Below are 20,636 nucleotides of genomic sequence, written 5' to 3'. Positions count from 1 at the left end.
ACAACTGAGCACTTAAGGCTAAATACTTATTGCTAATATGCCAATATGTTAATAGATATGCTTGGAAAATGGCCTTACTCCACTATTCAGTGCTGGCCTGATCTGTTGGTGTAGACAGAAAACTGTAAGAGGGGATTAGAGGATGGAGTAAGACAAGCGAGAATCACTTTTTTGGCTATGGAGAGAGAAAAAGAAGGTGTGGAGATTCCTGTGTCCATTCCCCTGACTGCTACCCCTAGAGATCAAGAATAAAGATCAAGGGCTTTTGCTTTTCTCAACTCCTGCTGATTCTAAGGTATCCAGGTTGCTAACTCTGTCTTCACAAAGGCTAACACTGGATGCATCCATTGTATATCTCCTATAATTTTCTAAAAGTAATTTAAGGTGTTCAACTTCTCTGTTCTTAAAGAAAGCTTTTGTACTATAAGCACCTTAGGATATATATCAAATCCTAAATATTGAAAAGGAGCATGCCTTTGAATTTTTTCTGGAGCAATATGCAATTTATAGTTCCTTAGTGTTTCTATGGTCTTTTGTAGACATACTTCTAACATTTGCTCTTCAGGTGCACATCCCAATATATCATCTATGTAATATAATAACATTTGGAAATGCTTTTCTTACTGGAGTAAGAGCAGCAGCAACATACATGTGACACATAGTAGGGTTGTTTTTCATTCCCTGTGGCAAAACTGTCCATTCATATCTTTTAAAAGGCTCAGCTAAGTTAAAGCTGGGAACTGAAAAGGCAAATCTTTTCATATCCTCCTTATCTAGAGGGATAGAATAGAAATAATCCTTGATATATATAACCCAAAGAGGCCATTCTCTGGGCACTTGAGTAGGAGATGGAAGCCCAGGTTAAAGAGTTCCCATAGTTTACATCTGTTCATTTACTTTTTTTAAATCAGTCAACATCCTCCATTTTCCAGATTTCTTTCTTACAACAAATACAGGGGAATTCCAAGGACTTAGAGAAGGTTGTAAGTGTCCTTGATGGAAGCTACTCCTGCACTATATCTAATAAGGCCTGAATTTTATCACTACCTAAGGGCCACTGTTCTATGCCCACTGGTGTATCAGTTTTCCATTGAATAGGAACAGGTGAGAGTGTTGGCAGGCCTTCAACAGCAGCCTTGCCTAAAAAAACCAAAGTACTCATTTGTAATCCTAACTGTTATAAAATGTCTCTTCACTACAGATTGATGGGGATATTTTCAAGTATAAAAGGGTAAAAACTCCTGTTTCACCTTCAAATGTCCATCTCAAAGAGGTAGCACTAACTTCAGCTGCTATTGATCCTCCTACAGCAGACATGTAGGTGTCTGCCTTAATCTTTGGCCAGTGACTGGGCCAGCTGGAGCCTCTAATGATTGTACGATCTGCATTTGTGTTTATCAATTCTTCTAATAGTATGCCTTTTATATAGATAGTGAGCATAGGATGATTAGCTGTAACAGCTGCAGTCCAGAATATTCCTGGATTCTGCTGTTAGGAGTCAGAATCTGGGCAAATATCACCAGATTGCCTATTAGGGGGTCTGTATCAGTAAACCTGATACTACTACTTCTCCTGATTGATAACTCACATATTGTCTACCTGTATTAGTGACTGGGATATTATTTACACATTCCCCAGTTTCCCACATCAGTGTAAAGATGGACACTGTTTTGTAAGTACTCTCAGGAGGTGAAATGGTCAAGCCTACTGTGCCTGGAGGCAAGGGATCCATAGGCTGGAGAGGAACAGATTTCACCTCTCCAGGGGATATCTCAGTAGTCTCAGGTGCATACAATTCTATTCTCCCCAGTTGTAATCCCTTTCTTCCATCAGTTTTCTTCCTGGCTGATTGATTATATAATCCCTTTCTCCCATCAGATTGCTTCTTGGCTGATTCGTCATGTCTGAATACTAAACTTCTAAAGATTCTCTGGATGTAGCATTGGCTGCCATCATGCCCCAAGTATTTTTTGCTTTGGGCCTTGTGGCTGGGGCCCTCATCCCGTTTCCCTGAATCAGTCTACATTCTGAGGCCCAATGGAAGCCTCTGTTGCATTTTGGACATGGGGTTTTGAGTCTTGTTCTCCCACTCTGTTTTCTCACTCAGTCTCTATGCTAACACTGAGCTTTCACATGCCCTACTTTACCACATTGAAAACATTGATGAATTTCTCTGGAAGTTTCTTGCCAAAAGGGACCCTGTCTTCCCATGTTGGGATCTTGGGAAATCTGCATCATAGTCTGGCTATAAAAGGTATTTGTGCCCACTGTGGCACAGTTTCTTATGACCGCCTATAAAGGAGTATCCTTGTGTAGTCCTAGTATAATTCTTTTGCAAACCTCATTAGCATTTTCTTTAGCAAGTTGTCTTATCATAATTTCTGTTGCTGCATTTTCACCAATAGTTTGTATCACAGCTGTCTGCAGATGTCCCACAAAATCAGCAAAGGGTTCATTTAGACCTTGCTCTATTTTTGTGAAGGCTTCCCCTCTATCTTGCTTTCCTGGGAGGCTGCCCCATTCTTTGATAGCAGCAGCAATTTGCTCATAGCTGATATGGGGTAATTAATCTGTGCTTGAAGTATCCACTTAGGAACCTACGCCTTTTAGTTGGTCATAGGTGATTGGTGTATTAACTCCAAGTTGCCTATTTCATTGGGCTTGTATCCTACAGAGTTCACTATATTCAGAAAGCCACAACAAGTTTTGTCCAAGTTCTAAACATGTCCTTGCTATAGATTTCCAATCACTAGGGATTAAAATTTCATAAGCAAAATTCTCTAATAACATCTTAACGTCAGATGATGTAGACCCATAAAAAGTGCAAGCCTTTTTCAGATCTTTGATGATTTCTAGATTAAAAGGAGTGTATGTCTTAACCTGAAAAGTTAAGCTGTTCAATCACAGGATAAATTTCTATTCTCAAATCAGCTCTATTCTGTCCTTTCTCTTTGGTTTTAAGTAGTACCTTTTGCAATCAAGTGCGGGGTGGGGTTGCTAGGGGGGAAGTACTGGTGTTATCACTGCCCTTCCCACTTCTCCTCCCTTCACCTAGGAAGGTAAAGTTGATGGGGAAGGGTCAAGAGCCTGCTTGGTTGTAGGCGGAGGTGAAGCTGGGCTGTGAGAGTGAGAATCACCATGACCTTTAAGTTAATATTAAGGCATGGGGAGTTAAGTGAAGTTAAGTGCATACAGGCAACCAAGACCATATGGTCTTCTTCTCCCTGGAAGCAGCAGTGATATTCAGCAGCTCCCCGGGTATCTGAGCAGCTTTTTAAGGATTGCGCCTTTTATCTCCATGTGTGAGGAAGGGGCTAGAAAAGGTGCCCTAAAAATTATTTGTTTACCCAACTCTGATCTGATTACCTGGCCATCAGGAATCCCACTCAAGATGCTAAAAACTGTACAAAAGATTCTGAAAAGCTGATTCCTCTCTCCATTGGTACATGGAATGTTTGAAAACTCAACAGGTATCTTATTCAAATAATAGCCCTGAGTAAAACAAGGCTGGTAAATGAAGGGCAGCTTACTGAAGTAGGAGTTGGTTACATACTTTTTTTGGAGTAGGTGTAGTGAAAGGGAATACTATGAAATTGGTGTAGGTTCTGCAATTAAAACTAATCTAATAAACAAGCTCACATGTCTTCCAAAAGGAGTGAAAGATAGGCTCATGGCAATATAATTGCCACTTGCATCAGTGCCTATGCTCCCACTAGAACCTTGATGAAGTGAAAGAAAAATTTTATGAAATTCTGGAGACTCTTATCATCAATGTACCAAAAGAGGACATGTTTATAATTCTGCATGACTTTAATGTTAGAGCAGGCTCAGACTAGCAGACATGGCAGATAGTGTTTGGTAGAAATAGAATTAGAAATAGCAACAGCAGTGGTCATTTACTTTTGAAGACTTGTGCATCTCATGATCTTCTCATCACCAACACTGTATTCCATTTACCTAAATGCAATAAAGCTTCATGAAGGCACCTTTGCAGCAAAGATTGGCATTTAATGGACAGTTGGCAACAATGGAACAAAAAAGGAGTATGCTGCTTTCAAAGATTTGGTGTAAAGCACTGTATTTGCTCATCTGGCTCAGAAACACCAAAACTGGTTTGATAAAAATAATGGAAATTCAGAAGCTAATAAATGAAAAATGAAAACTACACTGGGTCTACCAGCAGGATAGTTTATCTATCTCTAAGAAGGTAGTATTCAATTCCACCAAAAAATAAAGTATAATAGAAACTTAGAGATACAGGATTCTTGGTTCAGTAAAAAGGCAGGTGAAATTCAGTTTTATGCTGATAGCCACAATCGAAAGTGGTTTTAGGATGTATTAAAGACAATTTATGGGCCAAAGACCTATGTTGTTATGGGCTAGAACTCTGTACAACAAGGATTCTTGCAAGGTATTAATAAGTCAGTGGAATTGATAAGATAATTGTAATCTAGTTTAGCATGATGATTAATAGTTGTCTAAATTCAGAATGATTGATTTAATCTTACAACAAATAATGGTTTATTTACAACCAAATAATGGTTTCCTAGTGATGATTGGTTTATATTCAGTCTAGAGCATATAAACTGGGATAAACTCAGCCAGGGTCAGAGCCAGATTTATTTACTCTATCTCACACCACCGTAGTGGCAGGCCTGTCCTCCTAGTGCACTTTCATCAGGAATCCCACTCAAGATACTAAAAACCGTACAAAAGATTTTGAAAGGCTGATTCCTCTCTCCATTGATACATGGAATGTTTGAATACTTATAGACAACAGAAAATGTAGTAGACTTGAAAGAAGAACAGCTCTTATTATGAGAAAACTCAACAGATATCTCATTCAAATAATAGCCCTGAGTAAAAAAAGGCTGGCAAATGAAAGGCAGCTTACTGAAGTAGGAGTTGGATACATACTTTTTTGGAGTAGGTGTAGTGAAAGGGAGACTTTCTCTGAGACCAAGGCTGGTCTGAAAAGCTCTCAAGAAAGCTAACCTCAGGCAAGGAGACAATAAAGAATTTGAACTTTGGACTTTAACACCTAACTATTCTCGTGATTACTGAACTGAAAGAAGACTGCCCCCAGAGACTCCAAGAAAACTTAATAAAAGAACATTACACTATAGTTCATCTCAACTACTCATTGTTGATAGTGCCACATTGATTAATGATAAAAACATGATCCTTAAGAGGTGCCCTGAACACTTCCACAGTCTTCTCAACAGACCATTATCAATCAATGCTAAAGCTAATAATTGTTTACCTTAAGTTGAAATTAATCATTTCCAATTGAAGAAGAGATTTTGAATACCATTAGGCTTTCTTGTGGTAAAGTACCTCATGCTGACTCTATTCCAGCTGAGATTTACAAAGTAGGGGGGTCTATTATTCATACAAAAGCTGACTGAAATTTTACAAATCATATAGCAAGAGGAAGTTATGCACTAGGAGTTCAAGGATGCCTCCATTGTCCATCATTTACAAAGTAGAAATGTCCTATGACAATCACAGGGGGATTTCTCTATCATTGTTGGCAAGATTCTTGCCAGCATCCTTTTTAATAGGCTGACCCTAACCTAGAAAAAAGCCATCTACCAGTGTGGCTTCCAAACAGGCCAAGGAACAGCTGATATGATGTTTACTCTCCAACAACTCAAGGAAAATTTTCAGGAGCAGAACTGAGTTTGTATACAACATTTGTAGATCTGACCAAGACCTTTGATATTGTGGGAAATGAGGGTTTATGGGAAATTACATCAAAATTTAATTACCCAGAAAAGTTCATCAGTATAGTATATCAATTTCATGATGATATACTTGTCTGGGTTTTGGAAAATGGACAATATTCTTGAACTTTCCCAATAACCAATGGAATAAAACAAGACTATCTTCTTGCTCCAATGCTTTTTAGCCTATTGTTTTCAGTCATGTTGTCAAATGCCTTCAATGAGGGCAAATATGGGATCAAAGTCATCTACTGCACTGATGGCAGTCTTCAACTTGAAAAGGTTATGCCAAAAAAATTTTTAGCTGCTTAGTTGGTCATTGTGTATATACACAACAACCAATCAACCAGCTACAATTTTTCCTTAAATGAAGATACTTTGTATGTTCATTAGTCAAATTCTATTTAAATATTAAAAATCAAAAACATGTATTAAGACTCTAATATATGTCTATATCTATATCTATATATCACAGTGGATACATAGTTTAGTGAATAGACAATTGATCTGAGTTCAATTTATGCCTTTAACACAAGTTGACTATTTGATGTTTATCAAGTCACATAACTAACTACTCAGTAACTCAAGGAACTAAATAAAGCTTTAAGTTGCAGAATGAAAAAAGGAGTGCAAAGATGGGTATTGCTCTAAAAGATATTATGATCTAATTACAATTTTAGATTTCTACACTATGATGTTTGTTTGATGCAGTCATGTCCTAATCTTTGTGGCCCTTTTTTGACAGGGGGGTTGGCAAAGATATTGAAGGAATTTGCCATTGAGACAGACCATTGCTGGTCCTTCTAATTTAGCTTAAGCTGGAAAATTGTTTTATTCCATCTTTTTATGGTTTCTGTCATTCTAGAATCCATTTAAAGCCTTGATGAATGGTATTTTCAAGGGAAACTGGGGAAATTTCAGCCAACTTCCTGTTTTCTCTCATCCAGCTTGGTTCTGTCTCTTTATCTACTTTTAATGCAATTAATATTAAAATGATCCTGAGTTAAATCATTACCAGGATTTTTAATTTTAATATTTAATTTTACATGAAATCTGTCACAGGTAGATTAAAATAAAACTTTTTATAGTTGAACAAAAGTATTATTGGCCTCTGTATGATCACTGATATCCTGTTTCCATACAATTTTGATCTCCTTTGCTTTACATTCTCTGCTATTCTGAAAGATCTTTATTCCATGTCACCTGGAAATTATATCTGAATATTTGACATAATATCTATTTCAGATAGCCAGGAGGCAAACTGAATAGAGTAACAGACTTGGACTCAGCAAGATTTAAGTTTGAATCCTGCCTCAGGAACTTGCTAAATGTGATTTGTAACTCGTCACTTGTGTTTTCTCAAGACTTGTATATCTTCATAATAATAATAACAACTATCTCATGAAACTGCTGTAAGGATCATATGAGAGAATGTATGTAAAAGTGGTTTGCAAATCTTGAACCACTACACAGATACCAGTTGTTGTTGTTTTTTTTTTTTTTTTTTTTTTATAATTAATAGCAACAATAAATATAATTCTTGAGTTTTGGGGGCAAAAATTTTTATTAAGCCATAGTGTGAAAATTTCAGTTCATCATAATGGCCTAGTGTAGTTATTCAGAATATTCTTGAGTTCTTTATTTGTAGTATGGGATTTGTTGTCTATCAGTTTATTAAAGATAATGAATTTGTGATGTTTAATGGTAGCTACCAGACCATGTTTGGAAAGATATTCAATAAATGTTAAAATTATACAACTTGCAATTTTTACCATATCTTTGCTGAATGAATCATTAGAGGGGTAACTTTTCTCAGTTTTTTTGGTGTCTGTTGCTACTGTTGTGGTTCATGATCCTGCACCAGTGTATTCTCCATTAATATTCAAGGAATAGAGTTAATTTTAGCAAGCGAACTTATTTAAATGCTATTCTCCCACAATTCCTCAGTTGAATGATTCCATTCCAACCTGTCCCTGCCATTAGTTTCTCCTCATTGCAGTTCAACTACCAAGTCATCTGTAAAAATGGTTTTCCTAAAGAGCTAGTGAATAAGAACCATTTGTTCCCTTCACCTAAAGAATCAAATATAAAATTTTCACATGTGTAGGATATATATGTGGTAAATAGTGACAAAGAACTACTAGTTCTGACACTTGGAAATCTTTATCTTTTTTTGAGAATCCTCACTTAGTTCCCTTTTGTTATAGCATTTCTGCTATGTGAGCTACTCAGTTGGGCCCTAGTAAGAATAATGTTTCTTTAATTCCTGCAGACAATGAAATAGTCCTGTCTGATTTTCTATTATAAATTCCTGTATTTCCACAAGCAAATATGCATGATTCAGAGATTTATTTGACTTTTTTTTGTTGTTGACATATTGCTAATTGTATTCACTTAGACATCCCCAAAGGAGGTATTTTGATTTCTTCTTTTGATTAATCTTAGCCACTTCATGGTTTTCATTCTTAATTAAAATCCAAAGACCAAATCAACTTTTCCTATTTTGCAACAAAATGATATATGAAGTTGTAACTACTACTGTTCAAATGACATTTTGATATCATTGAAACACATTTATACAAGCTGGAAATAGGAAAAAAAAAAGCACAAATCAGGGGCTTTTATGTGTTAGAAATACAGCATATAAACAGAATAACAAGAATATCCCCTGGCATCAAGGAACACACATTTATTGGCACAAAAATATAAATATAAGTAGTAACATAAATGACATATGGAAACCAGGCAAACTGTTAGAAGTTCCCAATAAAATGTAGGATTTTAGTTAAATCTTGATGGAAACCAGGATTTCCTTATAAGATATGCAGTGGAGAGCATGACATCTATGGGACAAAGAAATGGGAATGAGAGATGGAGCGCTTTATTTGTGAAACAGCTATTAGGTATTAGTAAAATGGGAAGAGGGATAAAGTACAAGAAAATAGAAGAAAGTAGGAAGGGGATGCAATGTGAAAAGTTCTATAGATGAAATATAGATGAATTTATAGTTGATTCTGGCGATAATAAGAAGTCATTGGAGTTTATTGAGTAGGGTGACAAGGTCCAATCTAAACTTTAGAAATTACTTTGGTACAAGAGTATAAAATGGAATGTAATGACAGACATTAGACAAGGAACACAACTATCATGCTATTACAGTAGCCAGGCAAGATGTGACAAGACTTTAAACTAGGATGGTATTTATATAAGAAGATATAAATGAGAAAATTTTCAAAGGTAGAAACAGCAAGATTTTGCTGAGGAGTGAAGTGGGTTGATTGAGGTTGGGGATCAGCAGGTGACACTGAGATTGTTAACTTGGATATAAGAGAAGCTGGAGGTGACAGCTACAATAATAAGCAATTTTGGGCAAGTAGTTTGGGAGTAAATATAGTAAGTTGTGAGGTGAACGTGTTGAATTTGAAGAGCTATTCAGTTTGAAAGGTCCAAAAGATGGGCTGTTAGGTGGGATTAATGCATAGAAGGAATTGGGAATTATCTTCATAGAGATGATTACGGATTTAGTGGGAATTGATGAGATTATCGAATGAGATAATTATTATTTATCTTTCATTCTCTAAAATGACCATGACATCAGGGAGACAATGCCACAGCATGCAAGGGAATTAGATTTGAGTGGGGGATGTCTATGCAAAGTCACCTTCCCCACATTTTCCTCCTCTCCCCTCTTTGGGTCTGTGCCCAGATATAGATTAGGGTGACTGGAGATGGTCCTGGATTCAGTAGAAAAACTGGGCCTTTTTAAGCTAAAGTATTTAACAAGTCTCAGTTTGACTGAGTCAACTGGCTACTCGGTGATTAAGGTAAGAAGGAAGTAAGGCAAAAAGTGGCCTTTTATCTCATCAAAAATAAATTAATAAAATAAAAAGAAATTAATCTGGGAGGGGAAGATCCTCAAAGTTTCTGGCCAGAGTAGCATACATTCACTCTGAGGCAATCAGGGTGAAAACAATGACCAAGTGTAGTTGGCCTGAGGCCTTTTGTTGCACAATCAATGAGAGCCAGAGTGATTTAGGCATGGTCTTTATGAAAGAAGTTTAGCCAAAGTCCATGGCGATCTACATTCATTCTAATCTATCTCTGGCCACTGGACCCAGATTATTCCAGAAGAGAAAGTGAGATTGGTGACCTTGCAAGACCCTCTCTCTCTCAAATCTAATTCACTTGCATATCATGGCATCACCTTCCTGATCCCAAGGTTGTCTTCTAGAATGAGGGACAAACCACAATATTTGTGAGAGGAAGCTGCCCCACTGAAGACTGGAAAACCCAGCAAATTTCCTTCCTTCTTTCCCTCCTTCCTTCTTTCCTTTCTTCCTTCCTCCTTCCTTCCTTCCTTCCTTCTCTCCTTCCTTCCCTCCTTCCTTCCTCCTTCCTTCCCTCCTTCCTGCCCTCCTTCCTTCCCTCTTTTCTTCCCTCCCTCCTTCCCTCTTTCCTTCCCTCCCTCCTTCCCTCCCTCCTTCCCTCCTTCCTTCCCTCCTTCCTTCCCTCCTTCCTTCCTCCTTCCTTCTTTCCTTCCCTCCTTCCTTTTTTCCTTCCTCCTTCCTTTTTTCCTTCCTTCCTCCTCCTTCCTTCCTTCCTTCCTTCCTTCCTTCCTTCCTTCCTTCCTCCTCCTTCCCTCTTTCCTTCCCTCCCTCCTTCCCTCTTTCCTTCCCTCCCTCCTTCCCTCCCTCCTTCCCTCCTTCCTTCTTTCATTCCCTCCTTCCTTCCTTACCTTCTTCCTTCCTTTCTTCCTTCTTTCCTTCCTTCCTTCCTTCCATCATATCTTAAGCTTCACTAGTTAAATTTATTTCTGAAGGACCAAAATCACTCTGGTTACCATTGATTTGCCATCAAAGTTCCCAAACCAAGTGAGTGAAAGAGTGAAAAAAAAATTAGTAAATGTTCAGAAAACATGAGGGTTTGATATAGAGGGAAAAAAGAAGAGGATTTAGGATAGAACCTTGTGGAATACATATAATTACTGGGTATGATATTATGCAGTTAAAAATCCAGTGGAAATAAAATGGAAAAGGGAAGCATTCATTAGACTCCTTTATCAAGCACTTAATTTTACAAATATTGTCTCACTTAATTCTCAGAGCAAATCTTTAAGAGAGGTGTGATTTTTATCTTTATAACTAAGGAAACTGAGGTAGGTAGAAGTTAAATTATTGTCCAAAAGTTACATAACTAATACATTTCTGAAGATCAGATTTGAATGCAAGTCTTCATAACTCTGAATCAAACACTTTATTTATTAAACTATCTAATGTCTTCTTGAAAGTTTTATGAAAGTGTGACAAAGAATGATGTCTAAAATTAAAGCTCTCAGAAGTTCTGTGTAACATAGCAAAAATCAATTTACCTCTATTCCTTTAGCTTCATTGTTTACAAAATGAAGGGATTGGGCTTTGTTTCTTCTGAAGTCTCTGCAATGTCTAAACCTATAATATTATCATTTTATGTCAAGCAGGCTAGTTGCAGATATGTAACTAATTCTCAGGAGAGAAATGAGGGTTGAAGATGTCAATTTGGATGTGATAAGCAGAGTAATGACAATTGAATTCTATAGGACCAAAAGCAATTGTGAAGAAAGTATAGAGTGAAGAGGAGAAAGCCCAGGAGGGAGAGAATCCTGTACTATACCCACACCTGGGAAACGACAAGTGTATGAGGAACCTGCAGAGAAAACTGAGAAAATTGGTCTCAAAGGCAGGAAGAGAATCATAGTATATTAATAAGGTGAAAGTCCAGAAAATAAATGTTTATTTCATTCTTTCCAAAACATATCACAATAAAATTATAACTAATAAAGGGACATGAAAACATAAATAAAAATTAATTTAAAAATAAATATTCTAACCCTAAAGGAATATTGTGTCAAAGAAAAAATTATAGAAACACTCAGTAATTTCCTTAAGAAAATGAGAACAATGAGAAGACATATCTAAATTTATGAGATACAGGAAGGTGGTCTATTAGGTTAAATGTGCATATGTATATGTATATACATACATACATATATATGTACATCAATAAAATAGAAAAAGAGAAAATCAATGAATTTGGCATACACTGAGTGAAAAGGATGAATATTTACAAAATATAAGTGGTCCAGATTAATACAAGATGAAATAGAATATTTAAATAACCCTATCATATAAAACAATTAAACAATCATCATGGGGTCCCTAAGGAAAACATTCCCAGAACCACATGGATTCATAAATAAAATTTAAAAGCAGCTAAGAACAACTAATTCCAATGATATACGAATGTTTTGGGAAATAGGCAAAAAGACATAAAAGTTCTTTTTATGACACAAATATCATTCTGATACCTAAAGCAAAGGAAAGCAAAAATAAAGAAAGGAAACAAATTTTCCTAAGAATGTTGATGGAAAAAAATTTTAAGTGAAACATTAACATGGAGATTGTAGCATTATATTACAAAAATCATACAATAAGACTAGGTAGAATTTGTATTAGAAATATAGGACTGATTCAATATTAGGAAAATTATCAGTCCAAATGACTATGCCAATCACAAAACCAATCAAAATCATATGGTTATCTTATTAAGTAAAGGAAAAAAACTTTTGACAAAATATAATACTCATTCCTTTTAAAAGCATCAGAAAGCACAGAAATATGTGGGGCTTTTCTTAAAATGATAAGCAATATCTAATGGAATAAACTAGAGCTTTCCAAATAAACTTATGAATGAAGCAAGAATGTTCATTATTACTGATATTCCTTACTATTATACTAGAAATGCTAGGTATTGCTATAGACAAGAAAAATAAATTGAGAGACTTAGAATATGCAATAAGAAAATAAAACTTTTTTTTCTTTTTTCAGATAACGTGATAGTATACCAAAAGATTCCTTGAGCATAAACTAAAAAACAAAAAAGGAAACAAAAGCCTAGTTAAAATAAATAACAATTGCAGCAGAGTATTAGAATACAAAATATATCCACATCAACAATCAGTATTTGTATATATTAAAAACAAAATACAGAAAGATGAGATAAAAAGAAAAATTCTATTAAACAAATTGTATAAAATTTGGAAGTCTATCTGCCCAGAAACACAATTACAACACTTTTTTTTACACACTTAAAAAAAAGATCTAAACAATTACAGGAATATTATTCATGTTTATGCAAAGCCAATATATTTTTTAAATGGCAATTCTATCCAAATTATTTTATTCATTCACTCTCATACCAAATGACCAAAATATATTTTATAGAACTAGAAAAAATAACAAAATTCATCTAGACAAACAAAAGTTCAAGAATATCAAATAATTCAATTAAAAAAAGTGAAGGAAGGCATGTGTCAACAATAGATTTCAAAGCAGATAACACAATAACCATCAAAACAATCTGATACTGACTAAGAAGTAGAGTGGCAGATCAGTGGAAGAGATTAGGTATGCATTCCATAGTAGTAAATGACCATAGCAATCTATTGTTTCATAAACCCAAAGGTCCAGGACTTTGGGAGAATTAATCACTATTTCATGAAAATTGCTGGGAAAACTTGAGAATAGTTTCACAAAAATTAGATGTATATCAGCATCTCACAAAATATACTATGAAAAGGTTAAAAACATAAATGATTTAGATATAAGGGTAATATAACAAGCAAATTAGATAGCATGGAAATTTTTATCTGTTCTATCTATGGATAAAAAAAGAAATTGAAACAAAACAAGAGCTAGATAATATTATTGGAAGTAAATTGGATACTTTTGATTAGATGAAATTAAAATGTTTCATACAGTCAAAACGAATGTAGCCAAAACTAGAAGGAATGCAGAAAACTTGGGGAAAAAGTCAATTTTGTAAAAAATATGTCATTTCCTAATTGATAAGTGGTCAAAGCATACAAACAAAAAATTTTCAGGAGAAGAGATCAAAGTTAACTAAAATAATGTGAAAAAATGAAAATAACCATAAATTAGGAAAATAATTAACATACCTATCACTTTACACCCATCAGATTGGCTAATATTATAGAAAAGTCAAATGACCAGTGTTGGAGGGAATGCAGAAAAATTGAAACACTAATGCATTGTTGATGGAGTTGTAAATTGGTCCAAATATTTTGTATTACATTGGGACTATTCCCAATAGGTTATAAAACTGTTCATATCCTCTAACCAAACAATACCACTACTAGGCCTGTATTCTAAAGAAATTTCAAAAAAATGTAAAAAGACACATATGTACAATAATATATTATCTCTTTTTGTGATATCAAAGAATTGGACATTGAAGATATGCCCATCAGTTGAAGAACTGCTGAACAATTAGGTGCATCTGCTAATGATAGAATATTATCATTGTGCTATAAGAAATGACTTATCATGATGGTTTCAGAAAAAACCTAAATAGATTAATATGAACTGATGCAAAGTAAATACACAGAATTAGGAGAACATTGTACACAGTAACAGCAATATTTTATGAAAATCAACTTTTGAAGTTTTAGCTATTTTGATCAGTACAATGATTCAAGAGAATTCTAAAGGACTTATGATGAAACATGCTGTCCATCTCCAGAGAGATAACCCAGTGAAGTGTGAGTACAGATTGAAGCATACTTTTCCCCCTTTTATTTTGTTTGTTTGTTTATTCATTCATTTGTTTAGCAATATGGGTAATATGAAAATAGAATTTGTTTGATTTCACATGTGAGTTTGATATCACATTTATTATCTTTCCAGTGTATTGTGAAGAGGCAAGAAGGAAAAAATTTAAAACTCATTTTTCATATTAAATAATTTTTAGAGAAATAAAATGTATTTAGCTTGGTGTCTCAATGTAATTATTTTAGATTGTGAGTAATAAAAATACCATGATATCAATATCAGAGCTAGAAAGGAATTTAGATGTTATCTATTCCAATTTCCTTATTTTTTTATAAATAAAGAAGTCGAGACACAGAGAAGTTGTTTAAAGTTGCAATAAATATCAGAGCTATGATATAAAACTAGATTCCATGTTACTGGTCAGCTTTGTGTTCTTGTGCAACTCATCTTTTTGATTCTTTGCTTGATCATGTATAGGGGAAATAATATTTGTGATTTCTATCTTATAAATTTGTTGTAATGATAAAATTTTATAAAACTTTCATATGAGCCACCTATAAAAATCTTGATAATGGCAGTTTTTTGTTTTTGTATGAATTAAATTGAACAATAAAATGGCCACACTTAGAAAAAAAGAATATATTACAAAAATGTAAGGAAGTATTATTGTCAGTCAGCCTTTCACTGAACATATTGCCTTATGGGATTAATATCTTATGGCATTTTAAGAAAACAGATGTATTTTCTGAACTAAGAATAAAGGCTTTCATAATTATAGAGTGATAAGATAGAATGGCATTATTGTTTATTGTGTTTTGCAAGTATTTGAGTATTAAATTTGGGTTAATGTCAATAGTGAAAGAAATTGTGCTTTTATGTATATTTTTAAAGTTAGAATTGATTTTGTTTTTAAAATAGGTGTGTTCTTCTAGTCAACTCCATGCATTATAGAAAATATGGGAAGAGGTTATTTCAAGAAGAGTTTATTTCAAGACCGTCTAGAATCTATAAGCTGAACACTACAGAGATGCAATAATAAGATTTTCTTCACAGCATCCTAGGAAAGCATCCGAAAATTCTTTGTGAGGTAGAGCAGCTTTCTTCCTCAAAAGGGTAACAATAAGAAAAATGCCCCCCCCCATACACACACACACTCACCCCCCTTCCACTTACATACATCTGTGAAGCAAAAAAAAAAAAAAAAAAAAAAGACTGAGAAGTGGATATAGGGAATAATAATAGTAGCAGGAACAATAACCACAGTAGCAATAGCAGTAACAATAATAATTATAATAACAATAATCCTTTACTGTATTTGGCTTTCTCGTGCAATCCTAAGGATGCAGCAGCTTATTTTTAATAAAGTAATGGTGTGTTTTTTAGGAACAGTGCCTTGGAAAATTGCCTAGAAAGAGTAAAAAAAAAAAAAGTAAAAAATACTCCAAGGGGTAAAGGAAAAAAAAAACAAAAACAGCTACTAGTTAACATCAGAAGACTAGAATGTCAGGAAAAAAGATGAGATAAAATTTTGGCATGAAGTAAAGATATAAGCTGGCCCAACTGAATAAAATAGGGTGGTTATTTCTGGGAAAGAATGGTAAATATTCATTCTTCTTGTTTATTTTTAAATCAAAGCAAGAACTTGATTTTTTTTAATTTTTAAAATCTCATTTAATATTTTATTTTTCCAATTACATGTAAAAACAATATTAAATTCTTTTCATTTTCAAATTTTGAGTTTCAAATTCTCTCACTTCCTTTCCAATCCCCTCACTGAGAAGACAAGTAAGTTGATACAGGTTATACATGTGCAGTCATGCAAAACATATTTCCATTAAAGACAATCTGTGAAAGAAAACAAAAACCAAAGAAACCCAAGAAAAATAGAGAGTAAAGAAAAATGACCTTTTATCTACCTTAGAGATCTATTAGTAATTTCTCTGGACATAGACAGTATCATGTATCCTATATCCTACAGAATTGTTTTAGATCATTTTATTGCTGAGAAAAGCTAAATTATTCATAGTAGATTGTAAAGGGCTGAAGCTCTTAAAAGGTGTGCTTGAATCAGACAACAGAGCACTTAAGGTTAATTACCTATTAGACAATAACTCTATTAGCATATGTTTGGAATTTCTCTTCTCTCAGTTAATGCTGGCTCAATGCTTGGAGGGTAAAAGAATTGTAGGTAAGGATTAGGGAGTGGAGTGAGAGAGGCCAGAGAACTTCACTTGGCCTCAGGACTGTGGAAAAAAATGTGGAGATTCTACTCTAGAATCAAGAAGGGATTCTTGGCAAAACTCCTGGCAGTTTTGTCCATCTCCTTCACTTCTCCCCTTAAAGATCAAGGACTTTTGCTTATCGTGATTCTGACTGATCCTGAGGTCTCCAGGGAGCTAGCCTGAACTTCACAGTATATCATAGAATAAAATTGTTGTTACCATGTACAAGTTCTCCTGGCTCTCCTCATTTCACTTCACATCAGTTCTTATAGGCCATTTATGTTTTTTTTTTTTTTTTTGCAAGCATCCCATTCATTATTTCTAAAAGCATAATAGAATTACAGCACAATCATATACAATGATTTGTTCAGCCTTTCCCCAATTTATTGAAATCCCCTCAATTTAGAATCTTTGCCACCTCTAAAACAGTCAATATAAATGTTTTTATACACATACATCCTTTTTCCTTTCTAATTAAAAAATAAAATCTCTTTGGGATATAAAACTAGTACTGGTTTACTTGGTCAAAGGGTATGCCTTTGGGCTTAGTTTTAAATTTTCAAAAGGAAAATGACAAATGTATTAATGATGAAGTTGTATGCTGATTCAAAATACAACTTCACCATTAATACATTTGTTATTTCTTTTTCTGTCATATTATGTAACATGACAGGTATGAGGTAGTAGCTCAAAGTTGTTTTAATGTGCATTTCTCTCAACAATTTTGATTCAGAGCATTTTTTCTATCTATCTATGTAACTATAGATTTCTTTGATTATTTTTTCTGAAAACTGCCTGTTTAAATCCTTTGATCATTTATCAGTAGAATGGGTTTTAATTTTATAAATGTGACTCAGTTTTTTATATGTTGAAAAATAAAGAATTTATCAGGGAAACTCACTGTATTTTTTTTTTTCAGAATAGCCAACTATGTATTTCCCTCCATTTTATTTCCCCCCATTTATGCTATTCTCTCTCCTTTTTACCTTAGACTCTCTCAAAAATGTTTTGCTTCTGAATTTTACCTCTCCCAAGCTGCCCTCCTTTCTTTCTGTCTCCTTTTCTTATTCCCTTTCCTTTCTTCTTTTTTGTATGGTAAAATAGATTTCCACACCCAACTGAGTGTGTATTTTATTCCCTTTTTGAGCCAATTCCAATGATAGTAAGGTTCTTGTGCTCCCCTTCCTACTTCTCTTATTTCCCTCTGTGCTATAAAATCTTTTTCAGGTCTCTTTTATGACAGATAATTCATCACGAATTACCTTTCTGTTCCCCCTTTTCCCAATGCATTCTTTCTCATCCCTTAATTTTATTTTTTAAGGTAATCATACCATCACATTCAATTTGCCCCTTTGCTTTCTATGTGTACTCCTTCTAACCATACTATTAATTAGAAAGTTTTTAGAAGTTATACATATCATTTCCCCATGTAAATAATTTAATCCTATCAAAATCCTTATTAATTCTCCATCCTGTTTTCCTTTTAATGCTTCTTTTGCATCCTGTATTTGAAAGGAAAGGAAGAGATAGAATAGGATAGAAACCTATCCTATTGCAACAATATTTCTGGCATGTACAATATAGGGTTACTTGCTACATTTTTTCTTTGGTTTTTCTTTGTGTTTGTTTGTTTGTTTTTTTCTTTCTGATTATGGAGATCCTAAACATTTTTCTTATATTATTATTATTAGAATTATGATATTTAAAGAGTTTTTTTTATTTGTTTCTTGGTGAGTGTTATCAAATTCTACTAGAAAACCTATGATTCCTAAGTGGGCTATATACATCCTGTCTTTAAAATCAATACTTAGATTGAATAGAAATTTAAAATCTTTTATTTCTCTTCCAGATTCTTTTTCATTTCTATATATTTGTAGTCCTTATCAATTATTTTCCCCATTCCTCCGATCATCTTCCCCCATTGGAGAAACTTGTCACTCTAGATTCAAGGTTTGTTCGCTTTTTTCATTTGTTTGTTTTATTCTGCTAATTGTTTCTGCTATATAAACCATGAAATGTGCATTCAAAGTTTTTGTTTATCTCTTGAAGCAGTAGGAAACATTCCACTATTGATTCATATTCTCTTGAGGTGCACAGGGTTGTTATGCATCAGGTCTAGCCTCAGGTTCCTTAGCTTTTCAATGTTTATTCTTAGATGTCTGGACTAATTTAGATGTCTTAGAGAACATCTTTCCTTCTATATTAATATTTTCCCTAATAATTTCCTTTTCTACTGATTGCTCATCTTCTGACTCCTTCCCTCTTAATGGCAGATACACTTAGGAATATAGATGTCAAACCTATTTCAGGACATTCTCCCATTTTGAATGTATTTTACACAAACCTCAGTGTTTGTCTTAAGTGACTTTTGGGGGAGCAGGACTGGTAACAACAACTACATGTCCTGCACTTTTTTTTACAAGAAGTAGAGTAACCTGAAGTCTGCTGCTTTTTCTTTTCTTTTTTTTTTTTTTTTTTTGCCACAAAATCAGAATAGGGGATGAGGGGTAATGATGTGGCCTAGTAGAGAGCAGCAGCAAATAAAACTTCAACAACAGTAATAATAATTATGGGATCTCAGAGAACAAGTTTGAAATTCAGTTTGTGTTAACATACCAGAGTGCAAGGAGTGAAAGTGGAGGGAATGTTGAGTTACCATCTTGTGGATAAGGAGTTAGATTTCTCTGTGGTCAATTCATCAGAATATTAACATTTTAGAATTCTCAGTGTCTTGGTCTATGGAGATAGCTAGAATTACTTCTCCTTGTACATAATTCTCATTTGAATTGGTTTTATAAATATTAGAGAATATGTCTAGAATCTCAAGCTAGGACTACATCTGGCAGATCAGATATAAGAGTTGCCATAATGTCAATGAAATGGAGACTGAATGAAGCTTTTTGAGTATGAACTATCATCTTCTCTATAATTTGCAAATTGTTCACTTTGATTTAAATCAATAAATAAATTAAAGGGAAAATGTGTTTACTACGTGCAAAGCACTGTGCAAAACAATGGTAGAGACAAAGGAAAAGAGAAGTTACTACTCCCTAATAGTTCTTATTCTAATTGGTCAAGATATATGAAAGATTTAAGTTGTAAGTGAGTGGACAAAGACCATATTCCTTATAAAGCATTGAAAAAGCAGATGGTACCTGGCACATACTATTTACCATATGGGTAGCAATTTTAGTCAATTAGTGAGGATAACTGGCCCCTTCTCCACATCAATTGCTTCCCTAGTTGGTGTCTATAAAGAGCTAGAAATAGAACTGAAGGTCTGAGAGGGACTGTCACTATCAAGGCTATTGTGTCCATCTGCTTTCTCGTGGCAGTTGCTCAGGAATGGTTGCTTGTTGTCATGAGGAAGATAGGTCTATTCTACGCATGACTTTTCTCCTTTATGAGACTGCAGGACCTGGACTATAAATATGTTTGATGAGTTTTCTCCCCTAATTTCTTAAAATACTTAAAAAAAAATTGGATTCCAAATTATTTCCTTTCCTCTCAAACCTTTCGTGACTCACTGAGAAGGTAAGCAATATGATATCAAGTATATGTATGAAATCATGCAAAACATCTTTGTGTATCAGCCATAGTTTGTTTTGTGTTTTGTTTTTATGCATAAAAACAAAGTGAGAAAATTATATTTGCATTCGGAGTTCATCAGTTCTCTCTGGAGATGGATAACATGTTTATATCATGAATCATGTGGAATTATCTTGGCTCTTTATATTGATCAAAATAGTTTAGTCTTTCACAATTGATCATTACATTACATTAAACAAATACAAAAAAAACCCATTAAGAAATCAATTCCTTAACAATTTGTTTGGCCAAAACAAAAACAAAAATAAAAACAGTGAAAAAATCTTTACAAATAGAATTAATCAAATGGGAAAGGATAGAAATGGAAAATATAAAAGCTAAATAAAAGAAAATAATTTTAAAAAACTAGAAACCAAAACTGGGCAAATGAAATCTAATGACTCTAGGTGATGCCAAAAAATCAATCAAATTAAAATAATGAAAAAAATGATCAGACTACTTGAAGGCCACAACCAAAAAAGAAGAGTCTGGAT

This window comes from Sarcophilus harrisii, chromosome 5 (assembly GCF_902635505.1).
Source record: "Sarcophilus harrisii chromosome 5, mSarHar1.11, whole genome shotgun sequence".
Classification (NCBI taxonomy): Eukaryota; Metazoa; Chordata; class Mammalia; order Dasyuromorphia; family Dasyuridae; genus Sarcophilus; species Sarcophilus harrisii.
The sequence above is the reverse complement of the archived record's forward strand: the minus strand, read 5'-3'. Positions refer to the sequence as shown.